The sequence below is a fragment of the Lissotriton vulgaris genome, chromosome 3_1 (assembly GCF_964263255.1).
Source record: "Lissotriton vulgaris chromosome 3_1, aLisVul1.2, whole genome shotgun sequence".
NCBI lineage: Eukaryota > Metazoa > Chordata > Amphibia > Caudata > Salamandridae > Lissotriton > Lissotriton vulgaris.
The window spans coordinates 186,937,821-186,956,360 of NC_141689.1; the positions used below are offsets into that span (position 1 = coordinate 186,937,821).

An 18,540-nucleotide genomic window follows, 5' to 3' on the forward strand; every position below is an offset into this window, starting at 1 on the left:
AAAAGCATGTTATTCAAAAGTCTTAGGCTATCATTTGCTTCACCAAATTACAAAATGTAGAAGAAGAAATTCCCATCCCCCCTGGGCTCTTCCCTTCCCCCAGGCAGGGAAAGTATAAGTCTGCACTGCCCCAGGTGTGTGTGTGTGTGTGTGTATACATATATATATATATATATATATATATATATATATATATATATATATATATATATATATATATATATATATGCGTGTGTGTATATATATATATGTATATATGTGATTCTAAATTATAATTCTTAATTAACGATATTGAAAATCATGCATTCTACATTCTATGGTATTTTTCTAATTGCTGTGGTATTTAGCAGTGGTTGTTTTTGAATGGGTGTAAGTATTTTGAATGATTGTAGTTTTAATTTGAGGCAGGGGGGATTTGTAGCTGTTTGTATAAATAACTGTGTACTCTTGGTATGAGGGGTTTTCTTGCTTTTACCCAGCCTACTGTTGTGACCACGGCACTAACGAGCATAATGTTGCCGTCCTAGTGTTGTGACCACAGGCAAAAGAACAGAAAAGTATACAGAGGCAGGGCTGGTGGCTGGTCTGGAGATGTGACCGCAATCCATAGCACAGACAACCATAGAGTGGCTTAATGTTTTGGTGACAGTGTTGTCAGTCCCCTGGATAGCTAAGTGCAACATTTGTTTGACTAAAAGTTTCGCCTTCGTTCTACCTAGATGTGGCATAGCAAGGGTGGCTTGGGTCCTATTGCTTGAAAGAAAAAATGCCCTGTTGCCCCTACAGTTGAGTACTAAACTCTAGCCACAATTGGTGCTTATTGGGCCACATAGCCCATGATGTCACAATGTGTGGCATTACAGTAAGTGACATCACAAGAAGTAACATCAGATAAGTTAAGATCCTACTCATTGGTTTTTATTAGGTATATTATGAGTGCATTAAGGACATTATTTGATTCAACAAATTTTGCTTTAGGGTTGTGCTGAAAAAGTGGCACATTCCCAATGCAAAATGCATTAATTCTTCTAGCCTGGATGACAGGGGCAAGAGTGATCGTATTAAAAGGGAGGGGGCGGCATTTTTCAATTCTCGCCTAGGGCGGCAAAACACCTAGAAACGAAAGGACAGTGGAAGACTGAGTCCTACTATTCAAGCACGGTAAGGAGAGCAGCCGGCGCCGTCTCATAGGCGTCCCCCTGATCCCTCAAAATTGCGACCTGAGGTACCCGAAAGAATCGCACAGCCGCCAGGTGATATTGGTTGACTGCTCCCTCACGTGTACCGGGATATCGAGACCCCGCGACGAGCGGTGCCGACGGGTGGAGCACACCGCTCGTGGAGGTGAAGACTGGCTGGTGCCTGGGCACGGTGGGCGCGCCGAGGTTGAACATCGAAGGAGGTCATAGTGTGCGGCGCACAGGCCCAGCACCGTGAGAGTTGCCCACGCCGGAGGACTGCTGCAATAAGGTGAGGAGCAAACGTTGTGAGCAGGGGGATACGGGGGCTCCGCGTCCTCCCAGGGCGGGTGTGACACACCCAGAGACACTAGCTGGTCAAAGTTACTCCAAGGAGACAGCGCTGAAGTGCGGCGGCTGCCATTTTGAGAGGTTGGTGCCTATGCTCCGTCCATAGGGACTGTCGTGGGTGGTGTTCTACAAAGGCCCCTAAATAACATGCTCACACAGGCTGAAAGACAATATGCTGAGAATCATTCATACCACAAAACACCGTGCCAAATAGACAGAGATAGGGCTGTGTGCAAAGACTGTATTGGCCAGGAGATATCTTTATGTTGCAGCTGGGACGAAGAACACTGATCCATCTCTGTGGGCTAGAATACTGGCTGTAGAGCTCTGTCTGACCAAAGTGTGGGGAAAGGAGGAAGGCTGGACTATATTTGCGACCCCCTGTTCACTGAGGCTGTGCTGGCCAGGCGGATGTCTGATAACATTGGGCAGGGGCCTTGTCTTCACTGCTTGCAGGCAACCTAAGTGCGCAAAAAACTGTGGGTGTACGGTGCGGGGAGCGCTGACTCTACCTGAACAGGAGCACGGCACAGGAGGTTATCGTTGCTTGATATAAAGTGCATTGTATATGAGTTCTTGGGGTAGCCAGATACAGTGACCTGACAAATTACAGTGGTGGTGCCCTAACCTGTAAATCTGTAAGTGCAGAGCGGACGAGCAGTTGAGAAAATGGTATGAAGTGTGGTGGTGTGAGAACTATGCGCATTGCTGGCCGCTGGCGACATGGGCAAGCCTGACGCTAAGCAACCAAGGATAAACTTTTAAAACAAGCGCTCAACCAGGCACACTAAACATGACCGTGACATGCAGAACGACCCGACCCAAGGCTCACAGTCGGAGTATCGAGGGGAAGATCTGTGAACATTAATGCTAGAAATGCGCTCCAGTCTGCGCAATATAGACACTAAGCTGGATAATTTAACAACGCATCTGGACTCTGGAAGAAATAAGGTGACCACACACGAAACTAGGCTGGACAGCTAGGAGAATAGGCGCATAGAATTCCATGAGTTTCAAACCGAAACAAAGGAACAACTATTGCATATGGATAAGTTGTTGAGTGTGATATGGGCCATGAACGATGATTTGGATGCGAGGTCCAGAAGGAATAACCTCTGAATTACAGGTATTCCGGAAACCAGTGCTATTAATAAAATAGAGGTATTTGTGTCTGAACATCTACATGAGCTGTTTGACCCGCACCTGTCCCCGGTGTTTGTGATTGAAAGGGCTCATAGATCTCTAGGCCTGAGGCCCCCTGTCGGCGGAACACCGCGACCAATTTTGGCCAAACTTCTAAACTACCAGGAAAGAGACCTTATCCTGCGCTTGGCAGGGGAAAAAGGACAAATCGACCACAAAGGAATCAATATATCCTTGTACCCGGCTTTTACCCCAGCGGTGCAGGCAGCACGCAGAGAATTTCTCCCAGATAAGCGCATTCTCATGCAGGCGCAGATCATTTATTCCCTGCTCTGCCCAGCTAAACTAAAAGTCTTGCACGATGGAACTGCCCACTATTTCACAGACGCTAAATCTGCGCTTAAATTTGCTAAACATGTAAGTGGTAGGAAGTCCAAAGATGCCAAAGCTGGGAAGGTATGCTCTGATGGCTGAGTAAGTGAAAATTATTGATACATTTCTAATCTGATGCCTAGCCCACTTGTATTGTTTTAAAATGTGTTTTGCTGATTATTGTTTTTACTGGAGAAAGAAGGTCGGGCACACGTGGTTCATGGAGAGTCAGTAGCTGCATATTGCTGGAGATGGGTCCCCAGTAGCCCAGAGGCGCTAGATATAAATGATCCTTTATTTTTCACCAGACTCCGCAAATTGCCTACCTGCATTACTCCTGCCCACCCTGTGAAAACAGGGGAGTATGCCGGGTTTACCTCGCCCCCATGGGAAATATCCCTATATTCTGTTTGCAATTTTTCAAAGTTGGAGCTGGGAAGGGTATGCTACAACCTGATTGGAGGGTTGAAGTGGGTGGATGGTGGAGGCGGGGGCTTGTTTGTTTGGTTTTATTCCAGTATGCTAATGTCGGTCGCTTTGGAGTTACACACTGGACTGTCTATCAGTTAGCGGTGAACATATCTTGTGGGTTCACACACTAACACATTGAAAGTCCTTAAGTGGAACGTTAGGGGGTTGAATGATAGGAGGAAGGCCAGAATAGTACATGCCTATCTAGCAAGACACAACATTGACATCTGCTTTATGCAGGAAACGCACCTCAATGTCAAGCCATCAACTCGGCTGCGCCACAGCAGATGGGGAGACACACACTCAGCTATCTATTCCAACTACGCAAGGGGAGTGGCAATACTTATTCGGAAAGGGGTTGACTGGCGGGGGGACACTGCATATATCGATCCTGAAGGGAGATGTGTGATTTTGAATGGGAAGCTGGGCGGCAGACCCATAATACTGGCAGCTGTGTATGGCCCAAATATCGATTCCCCGACTTTTTTCGTGACATTTGGTCACGGATAGGAGCACACAGCTTCCACACAATAATATGGGCAGGCGACTTCAACGCTGTACTGAGTGATGTTCTCTGCAGACATGGCTCGGCCTGTCCCCTACATCCCCAGGCGGGTAAGGCCTTACAAGATATAATGGCTGATGGCGACCTTTTAGATGTCTGGAGAATCCGTCACCCTGGGTTCAGGGAGGTGAATGTATTTCTGGCCAGCAAGAGGCCTGGCCCCGTTTAGACTTTTAATTGGTGTCGTGAGATGTTGCCACTTGGACACTTGAAGTGACCCATTTGGCGCGCTCGCTGTCGGACCAGGCCCCCTGTCTGCTTAGATTGTCATTGCCAGGAAGCCCTCTGCACGCTTTCACCTGGCGCATACCCCCACACGCACTACTCGACTGAGGCCTTCAAAGAGGAGATCCAATCTGAGGTTACAGAATATTTTGCTCGTAATTCTGGATTGGCAAGCCTCACTGTGAGAGGCATTTAAGGTAGTGAGAAGAGGACAGTGTATATGTCGGCAGGCTGGTATGCTTAAGGCTATCAGGGGTACTATTGCTGACCTGGAGGGACAGATAAGGGAACTTGAAGGGAACTTTTACTCTAGGACAGACCCCGCCACGGTTGCACTACTGAAAGAGAAGTTGTTGGAGTTTGCCGAGGAATCTCAAAGAGAAGTCAAATTTTTAGACAAATTTGCCGAAGCTAGGCGATATGGTGAGGGCAACAGGCCGGGCCGTACGCTTGCGGGTATGATCCGTCAGTCAAGGTCCACTACCTTCGTGCATGAGATAAATAGGGCTAATGGAGACACAATTAGAGGCCAGTCAGAGATTCTCAATGAGTTCTACATATTTTACTCTTCCCTATAAATGGCCTGTAGCAGGGTTTCCGTTCTCCCACAAAACTGTGCACAGAGATCTAGAACCTGGGTGAATTAGGATGACCCAAAACTCACCTTAGTATCAGAAATCCCCTTACCTAGCTAGCTACAGTGTCTCATTGGTCATAACAAACTCCCAATGACTTAGCAATCCAGAACATGAACTTAGGGTACCTCAGGTATCGTGGAACACATGAACACTCTTTCGCTCTATAATCATTTCAAACCACAACGGGGAGTAAAAGAACACACGTGCAAGTTTGAAATATTTATTTTTCAATGCAAGGTTCTCAAACGCAGTATCTTATATAATACCAACATACATATTATAAAAATCAGAGTTATCAGCATAGTCACTAGTCCATAGTAAGCGAACGGTGATAGCATATTATAATGCAAAAATCTATAGAAATCTGTATCACCTATATTTCGCGCACCCTTTTTAGCATACTATATTATATCTAAGAAGGTCCAATTTGGGTTTTAGCAGGGCGGGACCATACCTCTAAATGTCAGCAGAAGAAGATCACATCATCAGCTACCAACTCTCTTCGTGCGAAGCACCATCAAGTGTGTTTTTGCATTCTCAGTAACTCTATCTTAAACCCGCGTAGAGTCCAATGTTGGCAGCAACATTATTTGTGTTATGTCTAATGTGGTGCGAGGATCAGGCCTCCCAGCAACCTTGTGTTAGGTTATTCTTAGAGGCTATAGATCTCAGTGTGCAGACAGTGTACCAAGTGTACCAGGCACGACTGATATCAGAGCAATAACATATTATTCTCAATAAATCACATCTTTCGTCTAGGTTGAAAGCTACAATAACAATTATGTGCCGTGTGCAAACTGAAGCCGAAGGAAAATATGTCGTTTAAACATTTAATAAACTCATGCTAACTTAACACAATATATAGAAAAGCATTAACTATATGACAGGCCACACAGACTTCAAATTCGGGTGGCATGCAAGAATTTTTAGACTCTATTGCACTGGTGTGGTTTAACAATACGCATAGAGTTTATATGGACCTCCCAATTACGGTGGAGGATGTGACACACGTCATAAAAAGTTTACCACTAAGTAAAGCCCCGGGACCCTGTTGCCTGACGACCGCCTTTTACAAAGCGTACGCGGAGGAATTGGCCCCTAGATTAATAGAAGTGTATGAAGAGGCATTGGAGGCGGAGACTCTTCCACCATCCATGAGGGAAGCAGTGATTATAACGTTAACGTCCAAGTTGTATACAATCCTACAAAGCAAATTCTCTCAGAAATAAACACTGGGGCCTTATGCAGTTTTTGTCCTGAATTTCATCACCTTCCAATCCCTTTGCCAACGCCTTTCGCCGTGGTTGGTTAACCTGCGGCTTCGTCAGGGCTGGAAACAATACAGAATAATGCATATATAATACACCGTTCCCTTTAGATCATATCGTCAAAGCCCACAAAAAGGCAACCAGAGTGCAAAGGAACTATTCAAAAGGTGCCTTTAAGAGTAATCTCTTGCAAACAATACTTACACAAAGTAAATATAAGCACAGCACTTAGTTCTTTGTGATACTAGAACAGGGGTATAGGGTGAGACACTTGACTGCACTCAATCTAATGAATCCTGGTCTAATCCTATAAGTGGGTGCCAAGAACCTGAGGCCATATACTCCTAGGCCTCCAGAGTCAATGCCTAAGGCACTGAGTACAATTCGACAAAACGGTTCAGCACACCATATAATAAACAGTGACAATATCAATGTAGTCAAAAAATATCAATAAGCCATGATGTATTCTCTTCTTTCTTTATTTCAAATCTTCACAAAGTAGCCAACGCGTTTCGTCCGAAGGACTTCTTCAGGGCGAAATGATAAGATACTGTTTTGTATTCTGGACCTTAACAGTAAGAAAAATCTCCAGGTACTGTGATGGCACCAGTCTCCAGGAACTGGGATGGCAGATGTCCTTTTGTTATGTAATAGATGGATAAAGTTTTATGTGATGAATATATTCCAGCAGACAGGAAGGATGTCAAATACACATCCACGACAGGTGATAAAAGTATTCACCTTTGTCGAATTGCAGTCAAATACGGTCTCCTCGGGCGTCGTCTCGGAGAACACAAGCATGTCCAAGTAATCTGTTTGTCATCTATATATTGAGTGACATCGTGATTTCTTATTGTTTTTCCCACAACCTCATTAAATAAAGTGTATTTAAGTTTAGAAAACCCATATGTGAAAAAATGTAAAGAATAATGCATCATTCTTGATGCCAGTACCTTAGGCTTCTCAAGAGTTATTTATACCTAATGGGGTAAACGATAGTTTTTTGTTACTGTACAGAAAATGTGAGGCATGGTGCCAATAAGATATTTATCTGTCTCGAAAAGTCATATGTAGTCAAAATTGAGTAAAAAGTCCTACCTCGCTGGAGTCTTTTTCTCTAACTATCTTCTTCCTCTCTAATTAGATCAGGTCAGACACTGTTTCATGGTCTGTGTGTAAATTGCGTTTGGCAATAAAATTAAATGCCCAATGAGGTCTAGAACAAACAAGTAATATCCGGGTTAGTATCCATTTTATCCTCTGTAAACTCATTCAATAGTTAAATACTATTAATGTATATGAATAGTATTTAAGTATTGAATGAGTTTTTGAGAGAATTTGCTTTGTACGATTGTATACAACTTGGACGTTATCTGTACTTGAGTGCTCCAAAAATTTTGTTTTTTGTGGACGCACCAAAATAATTTGATTTAGAAAAAGATAAGAGTGTTTATGACTATATGAGCGCCGTTTTATCCCACACACCCACAAGTTTTGTGTGATTATAACGTTGTTGAAACCTGACAAGGCAGAAACGGAGATTGACTCGTACAGCCCTCCCTCCTTGATCAATGTAGATGTAAAGATATATGCTAAATTGCTTGTGAACAGACTCCAACCGCTACTTCCGATGATTGGTCTTCCTGATCAGTGAGGGTTTATCCCTGGAAGGTCAACTACGCACAACTTGCGTACACTGTTCTCAATGTCCACCCGAGTGTACAGGCTGCTGCCTTTTTTTTAGACACGAACAAAGCGTTTGGCACGCTTGAATGTCCATATCTGTTTACAATATTGACACGTATGAGACTAAGCCCTCAATTCATAAATAGAATCCGGCTGTTATACACAATGCCGCAAGCCCGGATCAGTCAATGATTTAATATCTGACATTTCCAAATATCGAGGGGCATGAGGCAGGGTTGTCCTCTATCGTCCCTACTCTTTGCTATTGCTATGGAACCCTTGGCTGCTAGAATTCGACAGCATCACACAGCAAGGGAAATAGGTTTTAGCACACGTAGCTTACTGGTTTCGCTTTATGCGGACGTCACCCAGTACATTTTAAACCCCGAAGAAAATTTGGACCCGGTCCTTTGAGAGTTCATCAGATTCGGAGGGCTAGCTGGCGTCTCCATTAACTGGACGAAGTCTGTAATTTTTCCATTGACTGATGGTACCCCAGTGGTGGCATCGGAGTTCCCGCTGAGGTGGGAGGCTGAGGCGGTCAAGTATTTGGGGGTGTGGCTGAGTCGCAGTCTGCAGGAGATCTGAAACTTGAACTTTGGTAAGGCGTATACATGGTTGGAGGGGAAGGTAGCAATCTGGTCTAAACTGCCCCTATCCATTGCTGGGAAAGTGGCACTGAAAAATGGTTATTCTGCCGAAATTCTTATACCTGTTTTGTAAATGTGCCGATCCCACTCACACAGCACTTCTTCTCACGTCTAAGATCTCAATTGTTAGCCCTGGTGTGGACGGGTGAATAGGCCAGGGTTTCGTGGGACCTATTGACACTTCCTTTACGGCAGGGTGGATTGGGAGCCCCAGATATGCAGCTGTATGCCATGTGTGCCCAGGCCCAGTTCCTTCACTTTTGGGTGCACCAGACACCTTATCAACCTCATGTGGTGGTGGAAATCGACGTGGTGGCTCCGGTGCCATTAGAGGTGGCGCTATATATCAGAGGGCGCCTCGTTCAAGGGGGGATGAAGACACAGCAGGTACTCTATGATGGGCGTGGCAGGCGCTCAAGAAGAGAGCTAACATCCCGGTGCAATATGCGCCATCTATACCACTAGCACAAAATACTGTGCTACCCTGCTGACTTTTATCCAGATGGCGAGTTTAGGCCGCCCCCTGCTAGGACCAAGGATCGTGAAGTGTCATTTGCAGAGCTGTTTTTATATCATAAATTGAAAACTGCATGTCGTTCCCTGATGCCCCCCCCAGTATTGTCAGGTTTATAGAATGTCCTGAAAACGTCTTCCTCACGTAAGCTAGTAACGCGCCACCATGTAGTACCACCATGCAAAATACAGCCCCTGTTGTTCAGCCAAAGTCCCTACATCAATGGAATAGTGAAATTGATCCTCCAATGACAGAAGAGCAGTGGGATTTCTGCTGTAGGCAGCTGACCGAACTCTCCCTAAACTATAGACTTGACCTCATTCATTTAAAAATTTTGCATAGATATTACAGGAGACCAATCAGCCTCTGCCGCATGCGACTAAGGGAGGATGACGGGTGTTGGCACTGTGGATACACACCAGCATCCTCCTTGCATATAGCATGGGATTGCCATAAATTGAGTGTTTTTTGGCAGGAGATATTTACAGCGGTAAACCAGATAGTTGGCAGGACAGATGCCCCATCTCCGATGTTGTGCTTGCTTAGCTGCGTGAAGGACACACCACCTAAACAGCGCAAACTGTACGCACTCCTTTTACTGTACGCGAGACGACAGGTAGCTATTTCCTGGGGGGAGAAAGAAGGTACTGAAGTTCCAAGACTGGTTGTCTGATGTGACATACGGTCACACACAACTTGGAATATTCTGTGACATGATGCCCCCGTCTTCAAGACCACGTGATATCTGGGAGCCCTTCTTGAGCTGGGCGTGCGCAAGATCTGAAACTCCTGAATCCAGCCAGGGTGCAGTTGCCTAATGATATGTTTTATTAATACATAGGTCTGGTGTGCTATCTGGCTGTAAGATTGTAATTGGGCATGCTTTTGTATGGGCAAATGTAGATGATTTATGTTCTGTCGTTTGCCTCTGATGTGTCATGTAATATATGGAGTTACCCACGGGATGATTAACGCTTGAACTAAGGTATATATGGATTTACTGCTGCTTGATCTCCAAATGTTATTTTCTTTTTGGAATGCATCATTCCTTTTGTGTGCCTTGGATTGTAACATTTTGTACATTGTGGAACGACAAACTGTCTGGTTTGTGGTGGAACTTCTGTTCCTCTCGTTTGTACTTAACTTTTGTATAAACTTCAATAAAAACACATTTTAAAAAAGGTTTTGCGCTGTTGAAAACACCCTTACACGGACTGGGATTTTAGAAAGAAAAGAACCCTGATAAAAAATAATGTAAACAGGCCTGATGAGAAGTACTTGTACTGCCCCTTCAAAACATGTTGGTGCTTCTGAGAAAATCTGTTACTGTCTGTTAAAATGATAACAGCCCAACTGAGACGTACCAGTAATATTTGTTTATGGCAGCCATTTTGACAAGTATTGTTAGATTTTTCCCTACCTATTGGTGTGCTTCATTTATGTTCAGGAATGGAAAGAAAGGTGAGGTACAATTGAAATCGACTCCTTCCCTAAACGAGACCAGCAAAAACAATGTAAATGTTCGATTTTGTCTATGGCATTTTATACTAAACTGTTTCAGGGGTCATTTGGTCCTTGGTGGGCAGCCCATCAGCCATTCAGGTTCAATTAGGCTATGGCTGTGAGGTCCACTCCAGCTATGGCTGCTGAGGTCCACTCCAGCCATGGCCGCAGAGGTCCACTCCAGCCATGGCCGCAGAGGTCCACTCCAGCCATGGCCGCTGACGTCCATTCAGGCTATGGCTGCGGTGGTCCACTCAGGCTATGGCCGCTGAGGTCCACTCCAGCCATGGCCGCTGAGGTCCACTCCAGCCATGGCCGCTGACGTCCATTCAGGCTATGGCCGCTGTGGTCCACTCAGGCTATGGCCAGTGAGGTCCACGCAGGCTGTGGCCCCTGAGGTCCACTCAGGCTATGGCTGCTGAGGTCCACTCAGGCTATGGCCGCTGAGGTCTACTCAGTCTATGGCCACTGAGGTCTACTCAGGCTATGGACTCTGAGGTCCACGCAGGCTATGGCCAGTGAGGTCCACGCAGGCTGTGGCCCCTGAGTTCCACTCAGGCTATGGCTGCTGAGGTCCACTCAGGCTATGGCCGCTGAGGTCCACTCAGTCTATGGACTCTGAGGTCCATTCAGGCTATGGACTCTGAGGTCCACTCAGGCTATGGACTCTGAGGTCCACTCAGGCTATGGCCTCTGAGGTCCACTCCAGCTATGAGGCCGATGTCCGCCCTCCATATGTAGTGATTCCCCGGCAGGTGCACAGGGAGAATCTCTGTACCTTCAGCTGAGCAGGTGCGGTGCAGCTCCCACGAAGAGAAGATTTGCTGAGCAGCTGTAATGTTTGTTAGGGAAACTTGGCAAAGTTTTTTTGTTTTCAAGAAACAAATTCCCAACCCACGAGTTTTTTTCTTCAAAGCAAAAATAAATGACCCTGACACACAAGGAGTTTTCTCTGAGAGAGTGGGACTATTATGCATGTTTCCTACATGGAACTGCCAAACCTCGCCCAGAAGTCCTGGATAGGGATCATGAGTGATATCACTCATTCCTGAATAGTGTTGAAGTCTATGATTTGTACATGATGGCCCTGTCGCAGGCAGGCTATTAGTGTAATGGTTTATGAGGCAGTAGATAGTGGGGTCTCAGCTGGTGAAAATACAGAGCTTCTCCAGAGTCAAAATATTGAAGGAGGTGGACCTTGAGTCAGACCATCACTGATGTTGACCAGTCTGCTCCCCCTAATACTAAATGAGGTCTAAATTGATTTGTCCAGGATCAGTCTGTGTGGTCAAATGAGTAAGGCAGAATTCCACATGAAATTGTCGATACAAAGACTAAGCCAGACTAGTATCATTTGCATACCTAATCTTAAGAAACTATATGTAAGAAGTGCCATTTCTCTGCTTGACGCAACACAGGTTACAGGAGACCCTATGGCTTTCATCCTGCTCCTCTTTGAAAAAGCCTTTGATTGGGTCTCCTGGCTTTTCCTTTGGACCGTCATGCAAAGAATGGGGATTAGTTTTGGTTTTATTTGGGGCTGTACAGGCACTATATATTATACCCACCACCATATTGATAAATGGGAAGTTGACGGAGCAATTTCAAATCTCACGGGGGACTCGGCAGAGGTGTCGTTGCTCTCCTTTGCTCTTCGCAATGTATATCGACCCTTTCAGGAAGAGGTTAGAAAATAATATGATTATTCGTCAGATTCTTAGGCATGAGCACGACACAAAATTTATGGCCTATGCTGACAACTTCACGTTGGTAACCAGCCTGTTCGACTTAGCCCTTCTGGCAGGTTCACCCCTGAAATTTTTGCCTGCTATTATTAAATAATTATAGTGATCCTGGTCTTTGCGCACTTTGACACTGTGGCGCAGTGTAAAGTGCATGCGCTCCCTGAGTGCTTGTGTGACTTTGGCCTGCCCTCCCATAGGAATGCATGGGGAATGTGTGTGTCCCTGGTAGTTCCTGATGCGTGGGGAGTGCAGATGTGAGTTTGGTATGTGCGGACTCGTGTGATTGAATGCTGCGCAACGGTGTGTGCAGCATGTTTGTGTCTAATATGGAAGTGCCACTTCTAGAAGTGTGCCTGTCTGTGCAGTGAATGTGCTGGCTTGTGATTGGCTGGAGCTGGGGGCGTCGGGGCTCATTGCCGGTGCCTGCCCCCCCAGTATGCTCTCTCCGTGTGAGGGCTTCAGGGGCATTCCACAGCAGGAGCCAGTGAGGCTCCACCTTTAAGGGGGCAGCTTCTTCTCACTTAGAGCGGCCCGGTTGACAGCGGGCCGCTCCGATGGTAGTGGGGCAATAGTTCTAGTCCGAGTCCCCCGAGCGGGACTCCACCGTTATCTAGCAGTGATATTTAGAGCCCACGAGGGCTCCGGGGGCATTTGTCTGTGTCGAGTCCCCCGAGAGGGACTCCCACGAAGGGGGCCATCTGGATATAGCCCACAAGGGCCCCGGGGGCTTTTTTGATATTTCGAGTCACCCGAGGGGGGCTCCAACGATTCCAGGGGCATTTTTATTGGTAGAGCGGGCCGCTCCCGCAGTGTTGGCAGCATGCCTGTTTAGAGCTCCCACGCCCCCATTATTGTCTAGGCTCCAAAATGCACATTATTATTCCCCAGAGCCTAGAAGGCTCCAAGATGTACAGGTGGTTCTAGAGCCAGATGGCTCAGTTTTGTGCAGTTTGGCTCCTAAGGGCCAGTGGGGGCCCCTGTCGCAGTTTTGCCTTCCCAGCTGCCCAGCAATTAGTGGGCAGCTGCTCCGTTTAGGTCTTCCTTTTAGGGGACATGTACTTGAAATCCAGGAGTGAGACGCACTCCTTTACTCCCTGCCCTACCTTGGCCTTTCCCAGCTGCGCAGCACTTAGTGCCAGCTGCAGCGTTTAGGCCCCTTGCCATTGTCCCCAGCTGCCCAGCAAGTAGTGGGCAGCTGCTACGTTTAGGTTTTTGGCACCCTGTATTCTGGTACCTCTGAATGTGTTTTTATGCATCATGTACAACGTTGCTTTCCTACACTGCTGAATGTGTTTTATGCATCATGTGTTTTACCTACACCGCTGAATGTGTTTTATGCGTCATGTGTCTTCCTTACACCGCTGAATGTATGTTTATGCATCATGTGTTTTGCCCTACACCTCTGAATGTGTTTTTATTCGTTATGTGCTTTTCCCTACACCTCTGAATGTTGTGAGGCATCATGTGTAATATGTTTTTATGCCTATACCCCTAAATGTATAGTGATACTTAGGTGGTTGTTCTTCCTAGTACAGGTGTTGCTAGTGAGGTCCTGATTCCCTGCGTGACATTCTCCTAAGGTGGTTAGGGTTGCGTAGGCGGTACTTACCTTTTGCCAGTGGTTACTGGTTGTGTGCTCTATGTTTCATTTTTGTCCTACAGGGATTATTATTCTAAAATCTACAAGTGCAGATTCCTGACAGTGGTCCCTGTGGCCCTGTCCTGTACATAATCCCCTGTAAATTCTGCCTGTGCCTGTTGGCACATTGTAAAGTGTGTGTTTCTATCTAATGTGTGTTGCAATACAAAGGCTATTTTTACATATACCTTGTGTGGAGTTCCTTTTGTGGGGGGCCTTGGATGTTGTTGCTGGTGGGTGCATGCGCAAATGCTTTACACATCGCCTCTGAGATAAGCCTGACTGCTCGTGCCAAGCTACCAAGAGGGTGAGCAGGGGTTGTCTTGGCGGGTGACTTCCTTGCCCTGACATAGGAATGGTGGTTTCTGCCTGATTTTGGCGCAAGCCTTAGCCAACCAGAAATCCCATTTCTAACACAGCCGATCTGGAAACTTCAATTGAGGTGATTGAATTAGAGGCCTGAAGATTTGCCCTAAATAAGGAAAACACAATTATCCTTAATGATAAAATAGAATGGGCTGGCCCCAGAGTGGTGAAAAAAGCAAGGTACCTCAGTGTGAATATATTGGCTAATACCGATTTAATTGTTGAAGAAAATCTAGCATGTCTAGCCACTGAGACCAAGAGTTCATTGTATAGGCCGAATAATTTGCACCTTATTTTAGGAGGCAGATGTAACGTTTTAAAAATGATTGTCTTTCTAGAAATTTTATATTTTTTTAGAGCTATTCCTTTAGAATTTATGGATCAATTGCTTAAGAAGTTTGATCACCTATTTTCACAATTTCTTTGGGCCTATTCTCCGCCCAGATGGTCTATACATTTTTTATCACTCCCAAAAGATAGAGGTGGATGGGATCTCCCCAGCTTCCAATTGTATTAACGGGCGACCACCCTGTAACTCTGTCCTGTGTTAATATAGAATTGCTCTAATGGTCAGACTTTGGATCCTCCCTCGCCTTTTGAACACTTGATTGGGCCTGAAGCCTGGGGTTGACTGTGGCGGCAACTTGAACTTAGGTATTTTAAAAGGGTGAGATTTAATACCTTTCTGGGAGTTTATAAGGTTTTTAACTCTGTTTGCAAACTCTTAGGGATTGGTAGATTGAGTTGTTATACGCAAATGAGAAATAATGAGAATCTGAGATTTTTTTGGGGACCATTATTTGCAAATTGGAGCAAGGCGGGGATAAATAAACTCTGGATATTCTTCTTCCCTGCCAAAATTATATCATTTAGGGATTTAAAAAGTAATTTTGCCCTCAGCCACAGGGAGTTATTTACATTTCTACAAATGAGGAATTTTTACAGCGCAAGGAGGGAGGGCCCTCTGGTTTTGATAAAAGTGAACTCATGGAGAAACTGATCAACAGTAACCCTCCTCGAATAGGGACTATTTATCATATCCTTATTAGCCTGATGACAGATCTGAGCACATTTTCAGGGAAAGGTCAATCGAAAATAGGAATTACTGATTAGGCCTTTCAGCAAGCCCTCTAACACACACACTCTGATTCACTTTCCGCTAATCTTCAGGTCCAGTTTTATAAAACGTGTTTTTTTATACTATATTCCGAATAAAATTGCTAAATGGGGGGAAGGCAAAGGCACCCAGTGCCCCAGTTGTTCTAAATATGGGGCTGACTTAGTGCATGTTTGCCACCTGTGGTGCTTTTTGGCCTCTGCTGAAGGAAATGTTGGGCTATTTTAGAGATACTTTGTCCCTGAATTTAACTTTAACCCCCTGAGTGATATTATTAGTAGTACAGGACACCTTTGAAAGAAAGGAGGAGGGGAGGGGTGGGCTTGATTTTTATTGCTATGGCCAATCTTAGGATTTGTATTGTCTCTGCATGGCCGGATGCTAATCCCCCTTCCTTTCGGCAATGGCTGGCTCGATTGCTATCGATTCACAATAAGAGCGATTTACGCTAAGAAAGGAATCCGAGCCAAGAAAAGGGAATTGAATATATGGGATCGCTTGACAAACTGGGTATGTCATATAACCCCGTAAAAAGAGGGAAAACATAGGTACGAAAGGTACCCTTGGGTCAATTTAGAATAAATGAGCTTTTTTGCATTTTGCACTTGGCACTTTTGAACTCTTCATGTCTGTCTTTGTTTACTGGAGGTATGCTGCTACGATTGTAAGAATGTATATCTAAAATTGGTGGGTGTTTTATGTCTGTATATAAGGCACCATGGCTTAAGCATTTTTTTATGGATTAAGCTGAAATTTCATTGTTTGTGTGGGAGGGGGGGGTAGGGAGGATGAAATATTGCTTTGACAAATTCACAGTGGCAATAAACATTAAAATAAAATGTCATGAAACAATATATTTTCACACTCACACATTATTCATTATAAGAAAGCTTGACCAGATTGTTGTGTCAATGCATGTTATTTTAGCCTTCCTGTATCTAGCTTCCTTTTCTTCAATCTCAAGGTCACATGTGTGGCCTGAGCTAAACCCTTCCGAAGCTCATAGTTCTCTGTTGCTCTAAGGAACATAACCAAAAAGCAGAGTGTAGACGTGAAATGCAGACAACCAGAAATATCTGTCTGAAAAATGAACTGCTCAGTAACCCTATCTAGGACCACAAACATGCCTTTGACAATTGACACCACCCGGTCTCCTCCTAGATCCACCCTCGAGTGCAGAGCAGGCCTTTCTATGCTGTATTCATTCTAAGGTGAATGCAGTTTATTTAAATGCACCGTTTTCACCAGAACATGCCTCGTGCCAGGTTTTAGGGAGCCCAAATATTATTTATGTGATGGCTGAATTCCCCAACCCCAGATCTCCCAAACCTCCACAAGAGCTATATTCAATAGCAGATCCTATGAGAAAGAAGTAAGATGTTAAAAACATTCTTGTTTGAACTTAGAAAATGGTTGAAAACATGGGGCCGACTTAACAAATGTAATATTAAATCTGCGGCTGTAAAAGTACTCCTGCACACAGGTGCAGAATTACGACTTCTCTGCATTCACAAAATTCAGAGGTATCAAATTTGAAAAGCTGCGGTCAGTTATTTGATTTTTTTGTTGCCATTCCCCCAATGCGGAATTGTGCACAGTGTGCAATCCCTCACTGTGCCAAAGTAGCCTCCCTGAGCAATTGCACGTATTTTTCTTTTTCCCCCTCAAAATGGAAAACATCTCTTCGTGTACAGAACTCCTATCTCTTTCTTTACCATGAAGTTTGGTGATTTCACACCCCAGTCCCACCGTAAAAATGAAGGCACCCTAGCATTTTGCAAATCTCCAACCATGCCCATTTCCAATCTGTGAGCATGAACCTGCTCATTGTTGGATCGATGCCACAGAACAAATCATAAGAAAGCTGTAAATGTATATATCAAACTCAAGGAGCCAGAATCCAACTTATTATGCTTTGAAGGCGAACACAAAACAAATGTAAGATAAGCATGAAAATAAAAAGAATTTGAAACATACCCATCAGAAGGGGAGGGCAAAGGGGTCATTATTTTCATATTTCATTATTGCACTTTGTCAGGGTGCCGTGCTCATTTATTTATAGATTTTGAAGCAAGTTTGTTTTTGTTATTTAATTTCTAAAACGGTCTTTGGGGGCCCTGATAGAGAATGTTGACCAAGGCCCCACAAAACTATCTGTCTGATTTGAAGTACAAAATGCATAAAAGTGTAAAGAAAAGAATGAAACTTTTTTTTCCTTTTTTGCAGAAGTTGGGACACAGGGACCTTTAAGAAAGTCAAGCCCTTCAGAGAAACTACTACATCATAGATCCTGAGTTTGTATCAGAGTCTGTGCATAATCTCTGTTAGAAAGTTTAATTAAAGGCAGTTGTGGGCATCACCCATGTGTGAGGTGTTTTTTTTTCAGTGGTGGCTGCCTCAGAACAGGAGTGGCGAGTCGGGAGGGACGGAAGAAAAAAACGTACCTATCAACGCCGCCGCTACCTCACTTCCGTCCTCAGTCTCATATTGGCTGCACCGGAAGCACCAGGTTCCCAGACTCTCCTAGCCAATCACGATGCTGCATGGGCCTGTTGAGCCACTAAGGCAGTGCCAGTGAGATTGGGCATGTTCTCCACCCTGTGCAACACAGCCAGGTGAGGAAAATGCTAAGTGCACATGATAGTTTGGCCGGCCCAAGAGGCAGGGGAGGCTGGTATTAATGGTCAAAATGGGCGCTGCCCTCCCACCTTGTAGGAGAACAAAGAAGAGGATGAAAACTAAATAACAGTGGTCAGCTTAAAATAAAATGTAAGTTTGCATTTTACCATTTTATTTGATTCATTCATTGTTTTTCTGAGGGCAAGGTGATGGTCCGAACGAATGGCCTGTGACCGGACGATCCTGCACTTTGTCAGGGGCCAGGGTAAGGTCTTGCTCGACCTGCAAGCATAAGCTTGAAATGTGACATCAATAGCGGTGGGCGTGGCGATTGTTCATTGCGAGATGCAGAAACCCATTTGGGCGATCTTCGCACTCGCCCAGGGCGTGTCTGGATCAATGCCAATAAAGTAAATGGGCAGGGGCAGGGTAGGTCTATGGAGTTAAAGAAAGGCTGGGTGTGTCTCTGGCCGCTGAAACTGCTGTTGCA

The 18,540-nt window shown here is 45.0% G+C and overlaps 1 long non-coding RNA gene across 1 annotated transcript in view; it reads left to right on the forward strand.

Moving 5' to 3' along the window:
* Positions 1-18,102, forward strand: part of LOC147726187 (uncharacterized) — a 244,235-nt gene extending 226,133 nt beyond the window's left edge. Inside the window, exon 4 of the long non-coding RNA XR_015309272.1 lies at positions 17,658-18,102. This is a non-coding gene — a long non-coding RNA (uncharacterized LOC147726187). The remainder of the gene's footprint in view (positions 1-17,657) is intronic.
* The last annotated feature ends 438 nt before the right edge of the window (positions 18,103-18,540 follow it).